At 35.9% G+C, this 24,496-nt stretch overlaps 1 protein-coding gene and 1 long non-coding RNA gene across 7 annotated transcripts in view; both read right to left on the bottom strand.

The window, feature by feature from the left end:
• The window catches only part of LOC127852880 (uncharacterized), a 240,960-nt gene that overhangs the window by 162,977 nt on the left and 53,487 nt on the right, over nt 1-24,496 (bottom strand). The window lies entirely within an intron of this gene.
• Nucleotides 16,380-23,126, bottom strand: LOC127852889 (uncharacterized). Of its 3 annotated transcripts, XR_008036334.1 has the most exons (3): nt 23,020-23,126; nt 17,177-22,479; nt 16,380-17,031 (listed from the first exon to the last, which is right to left on the bottom strand). It is a non-coding gene; the product is annotated as an uncharacterized LOC127852889 (long non-coding RNA). The 3 variants fall into 3 exon arrangements; XR_008036332.1 differs by having other exon boundaries at nt 16,380-22,479; XR_008036333.1 differs by having other exon boundaries at nt 16,380-22,479; nt 22,995-23,095.

Genomic DNA, 24,496 nt, shown 5'->3' with positions numbered 1-24,496 from the left:
CACTTTCATTCAACTCCCTTTTCACAGATCACGGTCCATATATATTATAACGCAAAGTTTAATTCAATTTAATATCCCTCGACATCTATTGATTTCACTCATACTATAAGATTCCTTCATCGGGTTCTTTAAGCATTACGTATCGCGTCAATAATTATCTAAACGCTAGAATCGATTTATCTAGAAAATCATAGGAAAAGGCGAGTTAATTAATTAATATTCACGTTTGCCCCTTTGATTAATGTGCTCACTGACAAAATCGCGCGCAGAAAATACATACACAGTCAATATCTGTTTGTTAAATACTAATGTTGGCACCATAGTGCCTCCTACCAAGAATATTAGAGGTTGTAATTACATATCGATTAAGGAATGATCCTCGTTCTGGGAAAACCGGGCTTAATGCGTGGGCGTGTAGTGTCGTTCCATATTGGCCTGTGCAGTCCGCAGTAGAGCCAGTGAAGCCGGAACTTTCCGCATAAACTGCTTTTAGATAATAAGAGACTTCCTCTAAACGAAACATTCCATAAAATACGAAATTTGGGACGATATTTCACGCAATTGTATTAAAGGTAACCTTCAGGGACAATATCAAGTTGCTTTGAACAAGATTGCATCATAGTATAGTTGCATGTAACCAAATAAAATACGGAAAAATCCGACGTTTTACTTGTTAATAAACAACGAATTACTTTTTTTCTTCAAACATTAGGATGAGCGACAATTTATATATTTGCATTTAATTTATGTGAAGCATATTCTGATTACTATATGGTAGTATATAACAGTTAAGGCTAGATTGCACTTTACCGGTACGCAGTTGTTTACCATTATCGACAAAGCGGGTAATTGGGGGCGGTAGCCCCCGACACTACTGTTAGGAAATATATAGGATAAAAAGGATTATTAGCTGTTGCGTTTGGTGTTATGTGTTAGGTGTTGCGGGTAAGAATTAGGGTACGCTTTTCCGTTCTTTTATACGTACCGGTAAAGTGCAATTGCCCCAACAGTTAAAGTACATACAAAAAGTGTGGTAATTTTCGCAAAATAACGTAGCGTTTTAAGCATAACTACATTTTAATAAATCTCGATTGGCAAAAGTGTCGTCATAAATTATAGCCACTCACTTGTAACCCCTTTGCTTTAAAATAATAAACCCAAATAACTTCGTTTTCTAATTGAATGACACGAGCCAGACATTGACATATTCGGCTGAAACGCGCAAGAGAAAAATGATGGAAGCAGACTCGTAGAAATATTCCGCATAAATTGGATTTTCACTAGCAGGAGACTTACTTTAAATGCAAAATACTTTAAAGCGCAAAGTGTCGCCTCTGATAAGCCGTTTCGGATAACACAGGCTTTTCTGTGACGACACTTTACGCACATTCATTAAATTCCGTTTTTCACTGAGTGCGGCTAAATCATAACTTGTTTATTTTACAGTACAAATATACACGCAAACGAAGTTATAGTTTAATTGTGTTAACTGTTTTATAATTAAAATTTGACTTTTATAGCAATATTTTAATGTTTGCGAATATATTTGTTTTACTGATATAAAGTATATTGATTCTGTTCGCGAATTCATTATCCCATGATGTTGTTAAAAATATATACCCGGTAGTCGGACAAGTGCGATTGTAAGTTATTTGCAAGGTTTGACATTTTCCGAAAATATACCAGTATGAAATGCATACTTTATGTATCAAGTTAGCAGTTCTGTTTAGTATACAAGTACAATTGAGCCGCGATCTGAGAAAATGGGGCTTAATGCATGTGCGCACAGTTTCGTCCCAGATAAGCCTGTTTAGTTGGTACAAGCGAACCAGGGAGGCCACTTTACGCTTTTATGGAAACTTTAGTTGAAAGGAATCTCTTCTACACAAAAATCCAGTATAGGAAGAAAGTTCGAACTGCACAGATTAAACTTCAACAAAACTTTAAGAATTGCATCGTGATTGAATACAATCGCCGGACTTAAGTCTCTGCGAAAGAGCCTAACAAAAAACCGTCCCAAGGTTAAGTTAGTGTATAACGGATATTATATATATGTCAGCTGTCCAGTCGGCCTGAAGACAGCGATATTAATTCTGAGAATTATTCGGTATTACGTACAGAACGAGTCTAGAATAATTGATTCAGCAAACAGCGAATTCCGTTGAGGGATTTCTACGTCGACACATGGGAGAATGACCGCCAGAGACATATTTTTCAATTGAATGAATATGGTTTGTTCGTGTTCAGTTGGTAAAATGTTTTGAGTAACACAGTACAACTTTTAGAAAATTGGCATGTAATATGTTTACAATAAATAAACATGTACTTAGAAAACCATACTGTTTTTAATAGTCATAACTAATTACAACAGCAAGTACAAAGATTAAATAAAATATTTCTGTCCCGAGATTCGAATCCTAGCCCAGTGTAAGCAAAAGATAATACGCTACCACTGAGATACGCTGGCTTTTATATTCATAACCGAATTATAAACCGTATTTTAGGACTACACGCATTCTTCAAATAATCAAGTAAAGCGTTACAAGCGATTTATTATTTTATTATTTTACCGATTTCGAATCACGAGTATAATGAAACACTATATTAAACAGTTTTCTAAGCCATCAGTATTCTTTCGCTTGTTTAAATATTATGTATGTGTTTTTTTTAATCATGACAAAAATTTCTTCATTTTACAAAACCGTGAACAAGTCCCCTTAAAGGGGCCGTCCAACAGATAAAGCGTCGTGCGACGCTAAACAATATTTGTGGAAACTACGAGGATTGCTTATACAGCTACAAAATTCACCCGTTTTAAGCACGAGTATTAATGCTCGAGTGATCTAGGCAGGAGTTTTTTTACTTCAGGACATCAGGGGTCAGTGGTTCGACCCCTGTTGAGGGTTACTTTTTTCCTTTTTTTAAATGGTATTTTTTACTGGATATTTTAAGTTCAAATGTTTAAATTTATCAATATAAAGCATTTAAAACATTTAATGACAAGATTCAATACATGCCAAATTCTGTTGGACGGCCCCTCTAAAATTAGATGTTAAAATATGTTTGAATGCTTACAAACACAAGACTAAAAGAAACATTTTTAATTACATGTATGTCTGATAAATAAAAAAATAAGGTAAGTGATATTCTAGTTTACTGATAACAATATGGTTTTATTCTACATGTATATCATACCATCAGGAACAATATTTGCCAATTCAACATTTACTTTCGATCGGGTGACAGAGTTTTTTACTCGTGGAAATTATTCTGTGTATTTATTTGTGGACACACATTGTTTCGTTTTCTCGAATAAATAAAAATTCGCTTCCGCTCACTTGACGGGAGCCCTTATTAACGTGACGGGAGCCCTAATTAACGTGACGGGAACCCTAATTAACGTGACGGGGGCCCTAATTAACGTGAAGGGAGCCCTATTTAACGTGACGGGTTTTCAATTCGCTGCTTAGGCTGCAGCCATGAGTTTCCGGCAAGTAGATCCGCCACCAATTTAATTTCTGGATAATCGATCTTAACTTTATCAAGACGATCGGGTTTGAATTTTGACAAAACAATCAAAGTTCTCAATCACGCTTTTCCTTAATAATTGTCAGAGATTTTTGACGGTTTCTGGTTGAAGCAAAGTCGATGATTATGTGAAAGAGGGCACATTGACACATGTCAATCATGAACCACTTATTATGGTGTTGCTATAAGTTTCCATGAAAACCTTTGTCAACCTCTGTCATGGGTGTTTCAGATTCGCAAAGTTTTGTTTTAGTTATGATATTTGTAAGGAAACAGTAATACTGAACATTTACCATGCTATAAAATAGCCATTATATGCATCTTTTGAATATTTAAAGCGCCGACAATTATAAAGCGTTGCAATGCGAAACGAATTAATAATTTGGAGAGTTCTGTTGTTGCCGTTATATATTGGGAAACTTCAAGGATTGCTTATATAAAGTATAAAATACATCTGATGGTATATACGGAAGGATGGCCGAATGGTCTAAGTCACAGACTTTTTACTCCAGGACTCCAGGGGTCAGTGGTTCGAGCCCTGCTAACGGTTACCTTTTTTCTTCTTTTAAATTTTATTATTGATTTTTTTTACTGGAGCATTTTATATCAAATGTTTACTTTTATCAATATAAAGCATTAAATGACAAACTTCGTAACATGCCAAAATCTGTAAAAAAGGCCAATGTTTCAGAGATTACATGAACTCGTTTGAAAAGAGCATCAGTTTAAATCAAAGGGAACACTATTTATTTAGTAAGAAATGCAATTTATTATGGCAATGCTCGAAAGCGCGAAGTAGTTGTTGGTGTGGGTGTTCGTTGTGGTGGGGAGGAACGGGGTGTGGTCGTGGTGGTTTTTGCTATGGTGGTAAAATTGATGCTGGAGGTGGTTTGAATAAGAACAGGGGGTGATGGTTGTGCTGGTGGTTGGGAGGGTGGTGGTAGTGATGGTGATAATGGTGGAGGTGGTTTTTGGCGATAGCGGTGGACGTTGTTGTGGTGGCTGTTGAGATGCGGTGGTGGTTGTGGGAGTGTGGAAGTTGTTGTGGTGATATCAGAAGCGGGGGGGGGGGGGGGTAATTGAGTTTGTGGCGGTTCTAGCTTTGGGCGGGTAGGGGTGGGGTAGGTGATGGTTGTTGTGGTTATAGTGGTGATGCTATTGTTGTGGTGGTGGTGAAGTTGCGGTGTGTTGGTGGTGTGGTTGAGTCGGTGGACGTGATGAGGCTAGTTGTGGTGGCAACTGATGTTGGAGTCGTAGTTAGCGGCTGTTTTAGTGATGGTGGTTGTGATGGTTGAGTCAATGCCCCAAGAATGCGTTCAGATCACGGTGTTAAAAGGGCTTAAGACGAGTTGGGGTCGAGTTTTCAGTGTGTGTTATTGATGTTTTATCTGGTTGTGTAATTGTTTTTTTTTCAAAACATTTTGTAAAAAATATGACATTTAACAATTTATATAATATAAAGAAGTTACAACGATGTTTTGCAAAGATTGGCCTCTGTCAGGTTTTTCGTGATTAATTTATGTTTGTTAAAAGCGAAGATTTGATGTAAGAGAGGCTATCGTAGTGCGCTTACGAAGTCATTAATGCGAAGTGCTTTCCCATGTTATCATGTATAAGTTTGAAATCTGCATTATTGCGCGCAACACAGGAAAACGAGACATTTGTGTACAAGCATGCACTATATATTAATATGTTTTGTAAATTATGTTTGTGATCAGTTATATTACGCTTAAAAAGAAATATGTTCGCAAAATTGAATGTTTGTGTCGGAACCTCATAACCAAATTCCCGCAGACAATGGCGGACAAGCGTTGAGCGTCGAGTAAAAAAACAGCAAAACAAACATATACAATCACGCACAGAAAAAAAGAAAGTTTACTTCTGGTACGGCATGCTCATTCAAACCACCGACCATCACCCAGACATAAAGACCCAGTGATAGTTTTATACGTCTCCTATCTTTTGTCAAAACAAAAAGACGAACTTTGATTTCATAAAAATTATAACAAATATAAGAGATAATATGTTTGCACTGAACATGGACTAACAAATGCAAACAAATTAATACAACGTGAATTAATTTATACAAATCGTATCGGAAACTACATTCACCAATGTTGGACCGATTAGACTTGGACCGATTTGACCGGCAGTACGCCGGGAGAAACGGTCCAAATTTGGAACATTAAGTGCTTGTCTAAATTAATGACGCTCTGGGAAAACGGCGTTTAATGCATGTGCGTAAATTGTCGTCCAAGATAAGTCTGTGCAGTCTGCACAGTTTAACCACAGACGGCCTTTCTGGATTTTCGTTTAGAAGATAGTTCCTTTAAAGGAAAAAATCCATAAAGGCGGATTTAACGGACATGCATTAAACCCAGAATCCATAAAGGCGGACTGAACGGACATGCATTAAACCCAGTTTTCAGAGAGAGCTGCTCATCAAGTAATTTTATTTGAATCCAGTCAATACTTTCTGAGTTATGTGAATCCAGTGAATACTTTCTGAGTCATGTGAATCCAGTGAATACTTTCTGAGTTATGTGAATCCAGTCAATACTTTCTGAGTTATGTGAATCCAGTCAATACTTTCTGAGTTATGTGAATCCAGTCAATACTTTCTGAGTTATGTGAATTCAGTTAATACTTTCTGAGTTATTTGAATCCAGTCAATACTTACTGAGTTATGTGGATCCAGTCAATACTATCTGAGCTATGTGAATCAACTCAATACTTTCTGAGTTATGTGAATCCATTCAATACTTTCTCTGTTATTTGAATCCAGTCAATACTTTCTGAATTATGTAAATCCAGTCAATACGTTCTGAGTTATTTGAATCCAGTCAATACTTTCTGAGTTATGTGAATCCAGTCAATACGTTCTGAGTTATTTGAATCCAGTCAATACTTTCTGAGTTATGTGAATCCAGTCAATATTTTCTCTGTCATGTGAATCCAGTCAATACTTTCTGAGTTATGTGAATCCACTCAATACTTTCTAAGTTATGTGAATCCAGTCAATACGTTTTGTGTAATGTTCCGCACAAGAAGCGGGAAACTCTAAAGGGCTAATATGGGACGTTAAATTGCTTAGACCACTCGGCCATCCGTGCTGATATAATAAGTGATTTATTTTATGCTTTATATAAGCAATCCTCGTAGTGTCCCAAAACTAACGACAACAACAGATCTCTCCAAATCATTTAATCGTTTCGCAATGCAACGCTTTATAATTTTGCAGATTTTTAAATCGTCAAAAGATGCATGTAACGGAAATTTTAGAGCATGGTAAATTTTCAGCATTACTGTTCCCTCACAATATGGTAACTACAATGCAAATTTGCGAATCTGAATATTTTGTTTTAATATTGTCAATTTACCGACACGTGAACAGGTCCCTTTAAGCCCTGTTTACCCGGAGCGAGACTCATATATTAACCCATTTATGCCTGGCGTCTAGAAAAAAGGCTAGGTTTCGTGGCCTAGTAAGCGGATAAGGTAGCTCCTTACCAGACTGCTCGGATGCGCAGGCTGATCTTGAGCTAAACTGGCCGCATACGGTTAAGACCCATTTTCGCATGTCGCTCCTCATATAAACTATGCCGAAGCAAAAGCCCCGATTTTTATTTCAGACAAATTTTGTTATTTTAATAGTTAAAAACTGTTACGACTATCTTTTTTGAAAGCGTTTTATATAACTGTATAGTTAACGGTTAAATTCGGTAGCCGTTAAATTCAAACTCCTACAGAACAAATCATTAAGTCATCAAACGCTACAATATAACTGCAATTTGAAATAAAGACTGCAATGAACTAGTTAAAACAGGCCCGTACCCAGGCCATGGGCCCAAGGGCCCGGGCCCCCCCCTAGCTGGCTGTCGAACTATGATTTTTTTAATAATAGGCCCACTGCATTTTTTTCTCTCGTGCAAGGGCCCACAGTATACTTTCCCTCAAAACAAGAGAGCAACTATGTTTTATTGTCCCTGATAAACAAGGAGATTAACGCTCGCCAATCGAGATAAGCCTCTAGGCAATGTTTTCTTATCGCTTTATACACACATCCCAGATCAGTCCCCCATTGTGATCATGAATGCTTCATCTATCGACGGTTGATTTAACATGTATTTTGATACGTGCAGCGAATGGAAGCAACTGCTACAGGAGTTCGTAGACTATGGTCTGATAATTGCCGTCGCAAGTTTTTTTTCTTCTTTGAGAAGGCCCTAGACGTATTTTTCCCTTCTAAAAGTTTTTTTTTTAAACCTTTTATTGGGAATTTTTAGGTCCCAATATATACTTTTTGCATTGAGAATAGGGCCCTGAATTTGAACCGGAACAAAAACACTGACGAAGGTATTAAAACTGAGTATTTATCATTTTTGAAAGGAAAACAATGAAAAAGACTACGATGAGATAGTTAACATGTTTGTTTAAAAGAAAAACAGATTCATAAATTTGCCGAGCAACAGATAAGAATTTGGCAGAATTCAGTATTTAAAATAATTGAGTACCGAGAATTGAGTAATATCAACCTATTAATGGCTCATTGGTAAAAAATTGAAAATTGAAACAAACAATCGATCTCATTATATAAGTTAACCTGATCCAGTGTAGAAAATATTGTATACTTAAATTATCTCTTTCCTTGAATTTGTTTGAAAACAGTAAAATATGTTAAATTGATTATTTAAGACTTTCATTATTTCCCTCAAAAATTAGGCGTTTCGCGCATTTTTTCCTCAAAAATGACAAGGTCTTTCCCAAATAATCAGATTAAAAAAACCTGTCACGCTATTGATTTGTGAAAACAGTAAAATATGTTAAATTGATTATTTAAGACTTTCTTTATTTCCCCAAAAAAATAGGCGTTACGCGCAATTTTTTTCCTCAAAAATGGCAAGGTCTTTCCCAAAAAATCAGATTTAAAAAAACCTGTGACGTTATTGATTTGTGAAAAAAAATGGTGGAAGCAATACGAGAGTTGATGTGGATAATCGTCAGTTTAAACCTGTAAGTTTCGGAAATCTAAAGCTTTTAATATTGTTGTGAATTCACACCAATGTTTAAAGTTTAAGACTTCCGAAATGTACTGATTTACTTGTTATATTCCATTAATTCACATCACAAATACGTTTTTATAAGCATTAAAATTCACCTTGCAAAGTGCCAAATTAAAAAAAGTATATATATAGGAAGGGGGGAACCCTCCCAAACCCTTCCCGGTTGGGCCCCCCAAGTAAAAAAATCCTGGGTACGGCCCTGTAAAACCACAAACTCCTGAGCCCAATATTCCGGCTCTAGGAGAAGTGCCCCCCCCGGAGAACTGCCCCCCCCCCCAAAGATTTTTCACTGGGCGGAGAACTGCCCCCTCACTGTTTTTGTATAGGGCGGAGAACTGCCCCCCTGCTGATTAATAAGGGGCGGAGAACTGCCCCCCTGTCAGAATTGATGACCCGGAGAAGTGCCCCCTAATTAAAGATTATTAAAAAAATTATTAGCGGTGATATATAAAGCGAGTATTATAATGACAATAACGCCAGTAACTTTCTTGCTATTATGTATGGAAATTGAGTGAAATGTCAAAAGTAATATAAAGTTGTACAAGTAATAAAAGTTTTAAAACGGCATAAAATACCTACCTCGGCATGGACGTCGTCACGTCGCCAACTTTATAATCACGTGATTTTCGTCAATGTGAACAAAGAAAAACAAATAACTTTTTGCTAATAAAAAGTTTTCGCGGCTGAATTATTTGATATTTTCCCCGTAATAAAAACAAACAATTAGCATGCAATTTAATCCATCCTTATGCCAGCTGAAAACAATAATTTATTTGTTTGTTTTCGCCAATTACGGATTTGGACGGTTCAATATAATAAACCCGTATGCGGCTTTATTCAAAGCTAACAAGTTCTTAACAATTAAGGTCGGTCCGGTCTACCAATTAAAAGATTAAAAGATCGCGGTACTTATCGTTAACGGTAACAAGTTCTCTGCCTGCCTTATTAGCTGCTAATTAAAGCAACTGTTACCGATTTTGTTTGTTTGGCATGTCGACATGATCTGCTCAAAATGCAAACTGCGGACGACTCGACGGTCTGGCGATGCTACCGACGGATAAGGTGCTAGAAGACATGAATTAACTAAACAACATAAATAAATTGCTTATAAATTCAACTTCACTTCATTTTTTTCTTCAAGTCAGCTAAATTATTGCCTTTGCCTTGCCTATTAATTTACTTTTTTATATGTCAATTAACTTTTTTCCATGGGTCAATACTATCTTTATAATGTAAATTAATTCCGATGTAACTTTTCCTCCATAAGTACCGAGTTGCACGTCTATATTTAGTTGCAACACATTGCCAGTATTAACACGCACGCGTTTCCTGTGTGGATCTCGACTATGTTTCGCGCTCTTATTAAAACACGACTTTTACAAGGCATTCATGTATAGTGAGTGGTGCAGATGCGTACCAAGGGCCTTAAACAGTATTATCACATACCTCTAGACAATTTGTGTTATTCAGTTCGATAAATGGTAATATACTTGTACTGAAATTAAATTGTTACCGGATAAAATGTGTACGGCGATAACGTAAAATTACCCGTAAGTATTGTTTTCACTACGTAACTAATAACTAATATGACACCGGGGGGCAGTTCTCCGCCCCTACAGATTTGATGGGGGGGCAGATATCCGCCTACTAAATTCTGACAGGGGGGCAGTTCTCCGCCCCTACCGATTTGATGGGGGGGGGGGCACCTCTCCGCCACCTTTAAAATAAGGGGGCAGTTCTCCGGGGGGCAGTTCTCCGGGGGGGCACTTCTCCGGATACCCAATATTCCAGTCAGCAATAGTATGTGTGTGAACATGAGACAAACACATATCGTTTACATTTTTTACGAACATGCGGTCGTTTATTGTTATTTGTGAGATTGTGTTAAATATAACATTGCATATGTTTATTGCAAAAGTAACTTATCTAAAGACGACATAATTTATGCAATATGCGGTTTTGTTAAGGTCACCATTGCCAAAGCTTTATATGCATGTGCCGCAGAATTTATTTAACATGTCATGTTAATGTAGGTTTACATAAACGGCGGGGTTTATCAACAAAATATCGACGTATTTACGTCTATAGATGTTTATCACAGCGGTACATATTGGCATGGCGTCGAGTACATATCTCATATGGGGACCGCGGTGACGGGCTAATGGGATTTTCACACATATTTAATACTTTCATATTTTATCTGCGGGTCCAATTGACCTTATCGCAACATCCGGGCACTTGCGTCAGTTAGAGTTACATGCCCCTTGACGACGGTGAAAACAAAAGCGCTGTCGCCATTTTACTTGCATTGAAATATTTAACACTGCTCGCAATTTCTTAAGTTAAGGCATATCTTCGCGACCATTTTTTAGAATAAAAATACCCAGAAATAGAAATTATTTCATAATAAATTTAATGAAATGAACGAACACAAATAAGGATGAAAACAAACAACCAATAAATTTTAAATATATGCAACATATAGTAGCTGATTTGAACCTCTATATTTGTTACCTTATTACCTTGTTACGTATTAAATAAATTCTCATGATAAATGTTATTGTTTTTATTTAATTCACACCAATTTCGACACTTTTTGTTTCCGCATGTTAGGTATTTGAATGCCCCTTTCTTCATCACAAACTGATTATATCGTTATGATCGGATACTGTCCAGACAAAGAAAACACGGTGTCATAAAGCCAGCTGGGGACCTATACTTGGGGCTCTGCATAAACCACATGTGGTCATTAAACACAATTTATGATACCTCTATGTCATCTCTTGTCATACCGAGCAGTCATTTAAGCCAAATTTGTAATGCCGAAATAATTGAATATACAGTTGCTTTATAAAACACGTTGACACCTTAAATAAACATTTAATTAAATTAAATGCAATATGTTTCATTTGATTGTTTGCATCAGTCTTAAAATCGTGTAAGCTTTTGTATTCTGACGTTTAATTGCCCCTTTGTTTTGCATAATCCGATTATCTCGTTTTGATCAAATAGTGTCCAAACTGAACTGACAAAAAGGTGTCATAAACCACACTGGGTGGTCCAGACAGTGTCATTTAACACGATAGATGCCACCATGTCTCCTATTTCTGGTAGTATTAAGCAGTCATTTGGATGAATAATTAACGCCGATGTACTTAACAGTTGCTTAAATTAGATATGTGACATGGTCAAATATAAAGTCATGTCCAATTTAGATTATCAGAAATTTACACCGTAAAGAATCTAGCCCGATTAATTTATTAAAGTATTTAATAATTATAAAATTTACGTAAAAAAACAAGTAACGTATTAAGCGTGTATCAGTTAATTAAAAAGACGTCATTCCGTATTAAGATTTAATGTAACGACAATAAACGATCGACGTCATAAAAAAGAAATTACGTTTGACAGCAACGGGGGTAAATAATGTTTGAAAAACAAATATTTATACAGATATATGTGTGTTAAGTTTAATATTTGTCACTCGTACTCATTACAATTGTTACATCCTTGAGATCTTTTCATAGAACATATCTTATTGTTAATGACGTCGGTGACGTTCATGACGTTGTCGTCACGGTGATTTAGTTTATATATATATACAGAGTCCAAGAGAGTGAGCATTAAAGTATTGAAATAGCGAGCAGTCTTAGTGAGTGAGTCTTTAACAACAATGAACACAACTAAGGCTTTCAGTAAGTCATGTACCAGATGTCCCTACGTATTTTACAGCTTCACATTAGCATGATAAATTGACATAGTAGAAATATAATTATAATGTTCGAAGATGAATGAACCCTGAAAAGAACGAATATACTCATTACATCAACATCTACAAGGATACTTCCATTTTCACAGAATAAACGAATTTACCCGGTGTCTCAGTGAGAAAGTTAATCATGAATGTCGCCGTACTCGATCATCGGCCACATGGTCGGGTCATTTTTCAAACATCCAACTTGCAATTTGTACGGACATTCATTAAGTCCAATTAGTTTTATTTTCTTACCATATCGTGCTTTTGAAGTGCAATCTAACCCTTCATAATAGTCAAAAGACATTTTAAACACCAATTACAGGACATCTAATTACCTATCGACTTCCCAATAGGAATGCAAATGACGAAATATCAGCAGAGGTGCTCAATCAGCGTAGTAAATCGACCGTATCTAGGGCATTGTTTTCACCGTCGCTAAGGGACTGCCCCTTTTGTGACGTCATCGCGATAAGGTCAATGCCCTCTGGCGGCTTGGCGTACTCTCTGGTCAGTCTGTGGCGCGAATTCACTTAATAAACGGCGACAGTCCTCCGTGGGGATATGTTCATCCCCTCATCATATGGTGTGAAATATTTTTATTCACTTTATTCACTTTGGCGTCATGAAAATATATGAACATGATAATATTGTTTACAACGAAAAACGTTCCTAACTTTAAAGGGACCTTTTCACGTTTGGGTTAATTGACAAAATTGAGAAAAGTTGTGTCAGATTCGCAAATCTTCGTTTTAGTTATGATATTTGTGAGGAAATAATTATACTGAACAGGTACCATGCTCTAAAATAGCCATCATATGCATCCTTTGACGATTTAAAAACCCGAAAATTATAAAGCGTTGCAACGCGAAACGAATTAATAATTTGGAGAGTTCTGTTGTTATCGTTATATTTTGTGAAACTACGAGGAATGGTAATATGAAGTATAAAATACACCTGTCATTGTATTCGGAAGGATGGCCGAGTGGTCTAAGTGGGAGAATGTTTTTACACCAGGGGTCAGTGGTTCGATCCCTGCTCAGGGTTACCTTTTTTTTCTTTAAAAAAAAATTAATTCTTGATTTTTTAGTGAAGTTTTTATATCCAATGTTAAAATTTTCAATATAAAACATTTAATGACAATCTTCAAAACATGCCAAAATCTGTGAAAAGGCCCCTTTAAAGGACGTATTTAACATACAACGAAAATTGCCAGTTTTCAACAATTTTGTGTTTTACACTTCAACAATACTAACGACAAGATAGGGACATCAAACAAAGTTAATATAAAATGTTAGAAAATGCTATCGAGGTATACAACAGTTGCAGAAAAAGAAATTTATCAAACTTATTTAGTTCCCTATTATGAATGGATACACGTTCAGCCTCGTTCTGGAATTCTGCGAGTAACGTTACTTCGCACCCTAATCAGTTTTTGCTTATTGTGCAAAAAGGTCTATAGCTGTAAGGTTATATAATTTACACAGTGATATATCTTTATACCACGAGACTTAATAATAATAACACCTTGATTTGGTACTTCCCATGATCATGACAAAGCGAATGCCGAATTCTCACTACAGCAGTAGAATTTAAGATTACCAGTGCACTTTTCGTTTCTCTGATGCCTTGAAGGTGAGTTTGTTTGCTGTAAAAGACAACAACAACGTTAACACACGTTTGTGCACTCAAAGAGTGTTGCAAACAATTAAGCAAAGCAACATATTTCCATCTTAACCCTTAAATTCCAATAGGAATTGAGGCTTGAAGAAAGCAGATACACAGAAAGATAGTTTATTCAGATTTATACAATTTTACATTGTCTTCATGCTTAAATACACATACTATTTTCTGTCTCGAAACAAGGCATAACAAGATAACATTCAAGAGAATAAAAATACCAATAAAAACAATCGATGGTAAGAACACCTAGGTTCTATCAACGCGGTACTGAAGTTTAATGAACAGAATTATTAAGTATTGTATTTCTTTTAACAAAAGCTTATTTAATAAATGTACAAACATTATAAATTATTGATTTGTCACATGAAACTAGTAAGTTGTGGAAATTTATATACAGATGGGTTTTTACAAAATGGCTTATATAAGTTTTTCATATCTCAGAGGCATACACATATTAAAATGGTGTTCATCTTCTAAATCAAAGTCATTCCAACACAGAAATAACTTGTATACTTTAAAGCATACGTCAGGAATAACCGCTGCGAAATTTGACGTCGGCAAGAGGTACAAAACACTTGAGCCGCGCACTTGGAAAACGAGGCCTAATGCATGTGTGTAAAGTGTCGTCCCGATTAGCCTATAGGTCCGTTAAGTTATTACCTTACGCCACTTTTAGCCAGAACTGGATTTTCGCTGAAAAAAATACTTCCTGTAAACGAAAACTTTCGTTAATGAGGAGTGTCGTTGCATGTGCTGACTGCACAGGCTTATCAGGGACGACACTTTACGTCTTGATTAGATTTCGTGAAGTAGTCTTCCTTGAAATGTAAAATGCAATACATGCAGAAAGTATCGTTCTTGTTATCCTGGTTGGACTGCACAGGCTTATCTAGGACGACACTTTACACACATGCATAAAGACCCGTTTTCAAAGATCGCTGCTGAATTATTTTCATATTTAAATTCCTCCATTTGAAAGCCATATTTACGAGGCACGCGTAAACAGACTATCAATGGCGTTCCATGTTTTGTCTGTCCGCGTGTTTGTTTATTTTGGAATCGATTAAGCCTTGCAAATCTGGATTTCAAATTAAGCGCGTCGCTCTGGTCACTGCATTAGAGGCGCTTGATTCACGCCAATTAAGCGCCTGTTTGAAAACACACAAACCACGCGTCCCTCTAGATGTTTAACGCGGACCGGAAGTATGTGAAGTAAAAAAAGTGAGACTAATTGTCGTCCATTTTCTGCACGTGCGCACCGGAGAGAATGTTAGCAGCCGACAGTTCGGGATCGAATGCGCATTGTGTTTTGATTTATTATTGAGCAGAACAATCGCGTACTTTGTAAAGTTTATACAATAAGAGGACAATGGTATGACATAAAAAATATCTCTTTAATCAATGAACAACATAACGTCAACGGTGTTCGTTTTCCTGTTACAGTCGAAGAAGTACTTGTTTGTTTGTTACCCATATCATAAATATATATCGGCCTTGCTCTATGAAAAGGGGTTTAATGCATGTCAATAAAATGTCGTTCCAGACAGCCTGTGTAGTCCGCACAGGCTAATCATGGATGCCACTTTCCGCTTCTATGATTTTTTTCTTTAAAATAAAGTATCTTCTTAGCAAAAATCATGTTTAGGCGGAAAGTGTCGTTCCTGATTAGCCTATGCGGACTTCACTGGCTAATCTTGGACGACGCTTTACGCACGTGCATTAACCACTTTTCCCTATAGCGCGGCTTTATTTATATATATATAAAGACCTACTCAAATACAAAAGCAAAACGCCAAACACTCGTATACCGGTTGAGGTCACTTACCATCCAGGGCTACCTTAAATAAAAGACATCATTGACCGCCACTAGACCACAATCGAAAAATCAAGCAAGCTTAAACGTATAATTCCTGAAAAGCCCATTTTGGCATATAGAAGACCCATACTGTTACGTGCCAAAAGTACACCAACTTCCGAAGAAGCTGTTCTAGGAGAATCAAAACCATGCGTTGCCAAATATGCAACATGATGCGCCCATCAAATACATTCAAAGCCACATCTAGTGCCATTTCGTCCATTAAAGGTAACCACAACTGTAAAACTGCAAATGCCCCATACCTGATGACGTGCAGTATATGTAAGAAACAATATGTTGCGAAACAAAACTGGCATTGAACAAGCACACTTCAGCGAATCTGGCCACTCGTTTGACAATATCATTTTGTTTTGTATAGAAGCAAAAACACAATGGTCCGACGCCCATTATATTATATTAAATATTTATATATATGTTTGTGTATGTGTATATATATATATAAAAACGACATATAAAAAATAAAACAACTTCACACTAAATTCTAACTTCCATTTTAATCATTTAAATGTTAAATCGATATAATAAACATTGTAAGCGCCATTTTATAACACACAATTTTAATAAGTGTATGTACATAATCATAAAACGAAGAATAAATATGACACAATACTGAATGCAAAACGTTCACTGCAAATTATAATATTTTTCATTAAAACATCGATATAATTTATATTACGGGCGTCAGTCTATAACACAATTTTAATATGAATAAATAAATAAATAAACAAGGGCTGTTTGTAAAACATGCATGCCCCCCATACGGGCTCTCAGTTGTAGTGACAGCCATTGTGTGAATATGTTTTTTGTCACAGTGACCTTGACCTTTGACCTAGTGACCTGAAAATCAATAGGGGTCATCTTCGAGTCATGATCAATGTACCTATGAAGTTTCATGATCCTAGCCATAAGCGTTCTTGAGTTATCATCGGGAAACCATTTTACTATTTCGGGTCACCGTGACCTTGACCTTTGACCTAGTGACCTCAAAATTAATAGGGGTTATCTGCCAGTCATGATTAATGTACCTATGAAGTTTCATGATCCTAGCCATAAGCGTTCTTGAGTTATCATCCTGAAACCATTTTACTATTTCGGGTCACCGTGACCTTGACCTTTGACCTAGTGACCTGAAAATCAATAGGGGACATCTGCGAGTCATGATCAATGTACCTATGAAGTTTCATGATCCTAGGCCTAAGCATTCCTGAGTTATTATCCGGAAACCATTTTACTATTTCGGGTCACCGTGACCTTGACCTTTGACCTAGTGACCTGAAAATCAATATTTCATCTGCAGGTCATGATCAATCTACCTATCAAGTTTCATGATCCTACGCCTAAGCGTTCTTGAGTTGTCATCCAGAAACCATTTTTTCTATTTCGGGTCACCGTGACCTTGACCTTGTGACCTGAAAATCAATAGGGATCATCTGCGAGTCATGATAAATCTACCTATCAAGTTTCATGATCCTAGGCACAAGCGTTCTTGAGTTATCATCTGGAAACCATTTTACTATTTCGGGTCACCGTGACCTTGACCTTTGACCTAGTGACCTCATAATCAATAGGGGTCATCTGCGAGTCATGATCAATGTACCTATGAAGTTTCATGATCCTAGGCTCAAGCGTTCTTGAGTTATCATCTGACAACCACCTGGTGGACGGACCGACAGACCGACCGACCGACATGAGCAAAGCAATATACCCCCTCTTCTTCGAAGGGGGGCATAAAAAATAAAACGACACATAACTAAAAAAAACAAGACTGAAAGCCAATAAGTTAACCTCTTTTGTGCATTCGCACTGGGGAATCGTTAACTCATATCTGTATACACCCCTAAAGAAGACGTGTAGTCAACAGCGCTAGGGTATAAGATACACATTTTTTACACTGTTTGAACAATTTCTTTCTATATATATATATATATATATATATATATTGGCAGTTAACATTAAACAAAATGAGCTCACGGTCACGTTTTTACACCAGTTCAATAGGGGAAAGCTATAAAATTGATACGACAATCCTTGCGGTTTTTATTTGTAAAGACAACAAATTGTCACTTAGCAATACTATTCCACGTGTATAACAATGTACTTTATTGAGAATGCAACATTACACTTAGATTGGGAAATCAGGGCCGTACCCAGGAAATGTTGACTGGGGGGGCCCAAACGGGGAGGGTGCGGGAGGGGTTGCCCCTCCGGAATAGATTTTTTTTATTAGGCACTGTTCAAGGTAAATTTTAATGCATATAGAAACATATGTTGTGTTATAAATTTATGGATATATAACAAGTAAATCAGCACCTTTCTGAAGTCTAAAGCTTTAACCATTACGGGCCGTCCATAAAGTATGTCACGCTCCAGGTGGGGGGAGGGTAGTAAGAAAGTGACAGTTTGTGACATGGGGGAGGGGAGTCAGGCCATGTGTGATGTCACACATTTATTTAAAAAAAATTGTATAATTTATTTATTATTTCTTTAGTAGAATTAAAAAATAATTTTCAAAAATTTGTGAAACATTTAAATTAGTTTTATGTCAAAATAAGACGAATTGCGTATCTCCTGATTCTGTTGTTCGAATGTTTTATAGGCAACTTGGCTGAGCCGGCTTATTCAATAGGCACAACCTCCACACAGATTTCAATGACGAAATAATTGGACTGTTCCATATTTAGTTAGTAAAGGGTTGAAAGAAAATCTTAATTATAATTTCGTTTTTATTAGACGTTAACACGTGGATAAATATTCATACTGCTCATCGTAACAACCCTACAGTTATAAAAGCCTGTGATGTAATAGTTCTTTTACCGGTAAGTGAAATTTTAATACGGTTTAATAGTGAATTTAGTTTAAGATTAAATTTAAATTAAGTATTACTTTTAAAAAAATGTTCGAAAGTGTGAGTTTGTGACGTCCCTTAGGGGAGGGGGGTCCAAGATTTTGTAACAGTTTGTGACATGCCGGGGTAAAAATGGTAAAAAAAAGCGTGACATGCTTTATCAACGACCCCTTGGTGTGAAATTCACACACATGTATAAAGCTTTAGATTTCAGAAATGTATTACACTTTATAAAGAAGTAAAAGCAACCTTTGAAACTAAAAAAAACTTTATTATGAAATGTGACATAAAGTATGCCTGTAGAGAAGGTTTGATTTCAGAGAGAAAATACTACTATGGTTATATGTCAGTAACTGACATATAACCTACTAGTATTTTCTCTTTGAAATCAAACCTCCTCTATATAAAATTTCAAAGTAAATTCATTATAAAATGTTCATCATCTACAACACAGTTTTCACAGAAATGTTTAATAAGCTATGATTCTAGAGGAGGTTTGAATTCAAAAGAGAAAACACTATTATCGTTCAGACCTACGAACTTCTGTATCAGTTCCATCCATTCGCTGTTTCTCTTTCCTTGTCCAATCAAAAGACGTGTTACACCCACCATCAAAAGATGAAGCATTGAGCACAATAGGTAATTGACAGATCGGGGATGTGTGTACAAGGTGATAAGAAAATAATGCCTAGGGGCTTATCTCCACTGGCGAGTAAATTAGCGCTAATCCCCTTGTGTATCAGGGGCAATAAAACACATCTGCACGTTTGTATTGCAGGGAAGTGTACTGTGGGCCCTTTCATGTGAGAAAATTTGCAATAGGCCCATTATTAAAAAATCATTACTCGACAGCCAGCTGGGGGGGCCCGGGCCCCTGGGCCCAGTGCCTGGGTACGGGCCTGGGAAATACATATCACCAAAATAAACATGTTTAATTATTTACATATATCATAAAACAAAAACAACAGCATTAGTGATATGCGCTTTGTCTTAACAAAACAACCACAATAAAATTACGCACGAATATATAGACAATATTAAACTCGGTAAGCCAAACAATATAAACACGTTAAAATAAATGCAAAAGATGCCCGGTTATAGTTAAGATGCTAATTTATCTTTTAATATTAAAATCCTCTTAACAAGTATCTTTGAAGATATTTACACAATCAGACATAGGCATTAACAATCATGCAATAATTTAGAAAGACCCTGATCCATATGAGGTACACAAGCATTTAAAACATGCCTACGGATACTTTCCATAGACATGATTACCCTATATTTACTTATTTAAAATGATTATTTGGAGAATACGAACATATAAACACATTATAATTAAAATTGCATTTCATCCGATATGACAAATATAGCACAATTATATTTTTACCAAATACTTAAATTTGTATTTGGAAACATGTGTTGTTTAGCTACCAATACAAGTTAATGCAAAATGTGTTTTTTTCTATATATCAATTTGATCTAACATGTCTCACAATTTACAAACATCAAGCTATTTTCAGCTTTTCAAAAACAGAACAAACATGTTTCATGCATTCAATAAAAGTTAAATATAAACATTCCCAAATATGAGGAAATCTGGTCATATAACATTTGCAGAACTTGTAGTGGAAGATGTACAGAAACTGGCCCCACTGAAAGCGAATAAGGGATTGTGGGAGGGTCAATTTGAAAGGTCAAACACGCTGTTACAAAACTAATAAAATGTCAATCTTTATCATAAGCAATATGTCAATACTGTTCACGTTTAATATAAGCACATTCATAAGTGTTAAAAAAAATTGCAAAACAGACATCTTTGTTTTTATTTGTAGCTGGGTATTTTCGGAGAAAACCCGAGGTAATGTCATAGCTAGTTCGTTGTGTTGTCCGCCGTCCGTGTCGTGCTTAAACCTTAACATTGGCTCTAAAATCAAAGTGCTTCCAACTACAACTTTCAAACTTCATATGTAGATGCACATTGATGAGTTCTACACACCACACCCATTTTGGTGTCACTAGGTCAATGGTCAAGTCACTGTGACCTCTCAAATAAATTATGTCAAGCTTTCATTTATTCAAAACTGCACCCGTAGCCGAGCATGGCACCCTTTATGTGGTGCTCTAGTTTAAGCAAATTGTATTGCTCTGTTGTATTAACCATAAAGGCATTTGCACTTCTTGACTATTGTTAGCATATGGCAACACTCCCTTTTTTTTCATTGACTGATTTCAAATTACAAGGTACTATTTTTTCTTCAGATAATGTTAAACAAAATTAAACAAATTTTAAGTAGGTGTTCTTAATAAAAAGCATTTCATATAACAATGTGTTTCTATTGCCTTAAGTATATTTTTCTCTTCAGAAGTTGTTACTGTGCATTATTTTAACAGTTTAATACATATTTTAGCATTGAAACAAGAAATGTTTTTTATAACAATAGTTTGTACAAATTAATGTTAACAGTGCGTTTATCTAATAAAAATGGCAACAATACATGGATACATTACATTTAAAATACAATTGTTTTACAGTTGCTCTATGTATAAATGGCAAAATATACACTTGATACAGTGATCAAGATATCTTGATTAAGTTGCTCACTGATTAAAGAGGATACAATCTTGTCGTCTTTATGTACATATACAAATATTAAGCATAATAAACTATTACGTCCGAAAACAAATTTTAACACTTATGACCATGTTAGTATATGATAAAACAACACAACTTAACAATCTTTTGTCATTTTTCATGAAACTCTACAACAAATATTTATTTTTTAATTCACAGTTTCATTTAAAGCTTTTCAACCACAGTCATACTCTAATCATTTAACAAACAATATCCATTGAAATCAACAAAGTACTAGTAGTAAATACAGAATCGATTATTTCAGGTAGATTAAATAATTTTGCCCTGAATTTATTTATATTCCCATGAAATACATAGTATGCTACTAAACAAGATTCATGATCGAATACCGACCCGAATGAGCCAATTGACTAGTATTGTTTTCAGAAGGTTGATAGACAAAAATCTGAAGCGTAAACATTTTACACCTTTCTGAATAAATATTTTCCCCTAGCTTATCTATATTTACGGATAAAAAACAGAAAACTGAAACATGTCTTATAACAAATACTACAATATTTTTTCAATTTTGTCCAAGTTACCAGCATCATTTAAACATCTTTGACAATCTTAAAAAATCTTTGGTAACATTTCCCATTTATTACCATTATCAGGATCAAAATCTGTAATTAAAGTTTCATAATACATTAGATAGACATTTAATATGCATGCTTTTAAAATACTTAACATGCATCATAATTTCCAAAATACATAAACTATTGTTATTATTGGAATTCAACTTGGTTGGTAACATAAAAAATAAAACGTAAACTATTGTTTTTCGTTGAATACAACTTGGCTGGTCACATACACAATGTGGCTGTTGACATGACTTTCTGGCTTTCCACTTGAATTTTTGTGATGTGTCATTCGGCCATTTCAATCTAAACAAGGTCATTCATGTCCACCCGTCATAAAAGTCAAAGTTCAAAGAGTCAAAGTAAGGGCTGAACAAACCAGGAGGTATGTAGAGACTAGCACATCTAAAACAGTATTCATCTTTGAGCTTCTTAGGTTTGACTGGGATCAATATGATAATAACTGCTGCAGCAGGCTGTGTTTCTGATTGGATGGCTTGATTTCGTCAAATGGCATCTGAAAAAGAAACACTCGTAACTGAAAATGTCAGTTTTTCATTTAATTTTTTATACCGATGAAAAAGCAAGAAACAGCACAGCACTTGGTATTTCAGAATGTTACTTATATGATTTGAATCTATACAGATCATGATGGTCCTGAAACTATTCATACAATAATAATTAATATTTAAATTGAAGTGTAACCTTTTATTACCAAACAATTTGGATAGGGATTTGATTGTGAATATACATTTTGCCATTGGACTCAAATGTCTTTTGTGAAGTAGGAAAAATGGATTGCCAACATACACCCACATTTGGCTTTTGTCTCAAAATTCCATTTATGTTAAGAAACCTAATACAGAAGTAGGCAAGTTCACAGTCTGGAAAGTATGTTTTGTTTAGTCACACTAGAATCAATACTTTTTGAGTTAAGACTGGACATTTACATCCAACAGCAGGATGAACGTATGGGCAGACAAAGGTAAATCTACATGCACCCACACATCTCTGAACGTGCAATAAACTTACATGTACACATGACTTGAACACACACCTGAGGTTCGCTCTGCATGATGATCACAGACTGAGGGTCCTTCACAATGGAGATGCCAGAATCTCAAGATGATGACTGCTGCTGTTGCAAATGCTTCAAGAAGAAACTCTCGCTTTGCTATCCAGGTTTCTGCAATTAAGTATGCCATGTCTCAGTTAAGACAAAAATAATTAAGACTGTATAAGCATTTCATAAAAATTTTAAGTAACACAATGCGGGTTCAACCCTGGCAACAAACTTGATACTCTCTCAAAAAGCCATTCACAAAAAACTAGAGCATTGAAACAGATGTGACAAATACCCCCACATGAAGAGCAGATGAAAAGTACTTGAAATATGGAACACCATGCTGAATGTGTAAAACGCACCCGTGACCCCATGACCTAGGTTTTGGCCGTGCAATGTCCATGTTCGAACGTGACCATGAACATAAGATTATCTAGATCAAACTTCTTACCGAGTTTGTTGAAGAGCGGATGATACGTACTTGCAATAGAGAGCGGACACCATACTTAATGTGTAAAACGCATTAAATGAACTCGTGGCCAAGTTTTTGGCCCGGCATGTATTATGTTCGATCATGGCCTTGAGATCATCTATATAAAACTTCTGACCAAGTTTGGAGATGATCGGAAGTAAACTTCTTCAATTAGAGAGCGGACACACTGCTCAATGTTTAAAACACACTAAGTGATCCCATGACCTAGTGTTTGGCCCGGCATGGCCCATGTTCAAACTAGGCCCAGAGATCATCTAGATAAAACTTGTGATCAAGTTTCGTGAAGATTGCATGAAAACTACTTGAATTAGAGAACGGACAACATGCTGAATTTTTAAAACGCACTAAGTGACACCGTTACCTAGTTTTTGATCCGACATGACCCATATTCATTCTTGACCTAGACATAATCTAAATTCAACTTCTGACCAAGGTTTGATGAAGATTGGATGAAAACAACTTTAATGAGAGAGCGGACACTTAATACGGACCAACCGACAAACCGACAGACAAGTTCACTTCTATATACCCCTCTTAAATAAAAGCTACCAACATCACTGATCCCCCTTCGTAATTCAATGTTAGTTTAAGAATCATAATTACAATTGATATGGAACCTGATTTTGTAAAGAGTAAAATAGTCAGATATGTTGGTACCTGTTATTTGTTTGCTGTTGTTGTTGTTGTGGTTTTGAGTTTTAATATAACTCTAGATGTTAAATTTGACACTTTTGCAATTTCTTTTAATTTCTGTATAAGAACCAGTTGTTTGTGGCTGAACCCTTAAACTTAGTTACGATAAACTGGTCAGTTAATTGAAGATCAGAAACCCCAGTTTGTATTGGGTTTTACCTATTGGGTATTTGTGATGAAAGCTTAATTGCTTCAAAAGTTTTAGGCTCTTAAGACTGGGTCTCCTGAATGCTTTGCCACAGTGGCCCCTTTTGCAATGGCAAGGGGACTTACCTTTTGAGATGC

The sequence above is a fragment of the Dreissena polymorpha genome, chromosome 12 (genome assembly GCF_020536995.1).
Source record: "Dreissena polymorpha isolate Duluth1 chromosome 12, UMN_Dpol_1.0, whole genome shotgun sequence".
Lineage (NCBI taxonomy): Eukaryota > Metazoa > Mollusca > Bivalvia > Myida > Dreissenidae > Dreissena > Dreissena polymorpha.
Note: the sequence above shows the minus strand (reverse complement) of the source record. Positions and strands in the feature narration are given on the sequence as shown.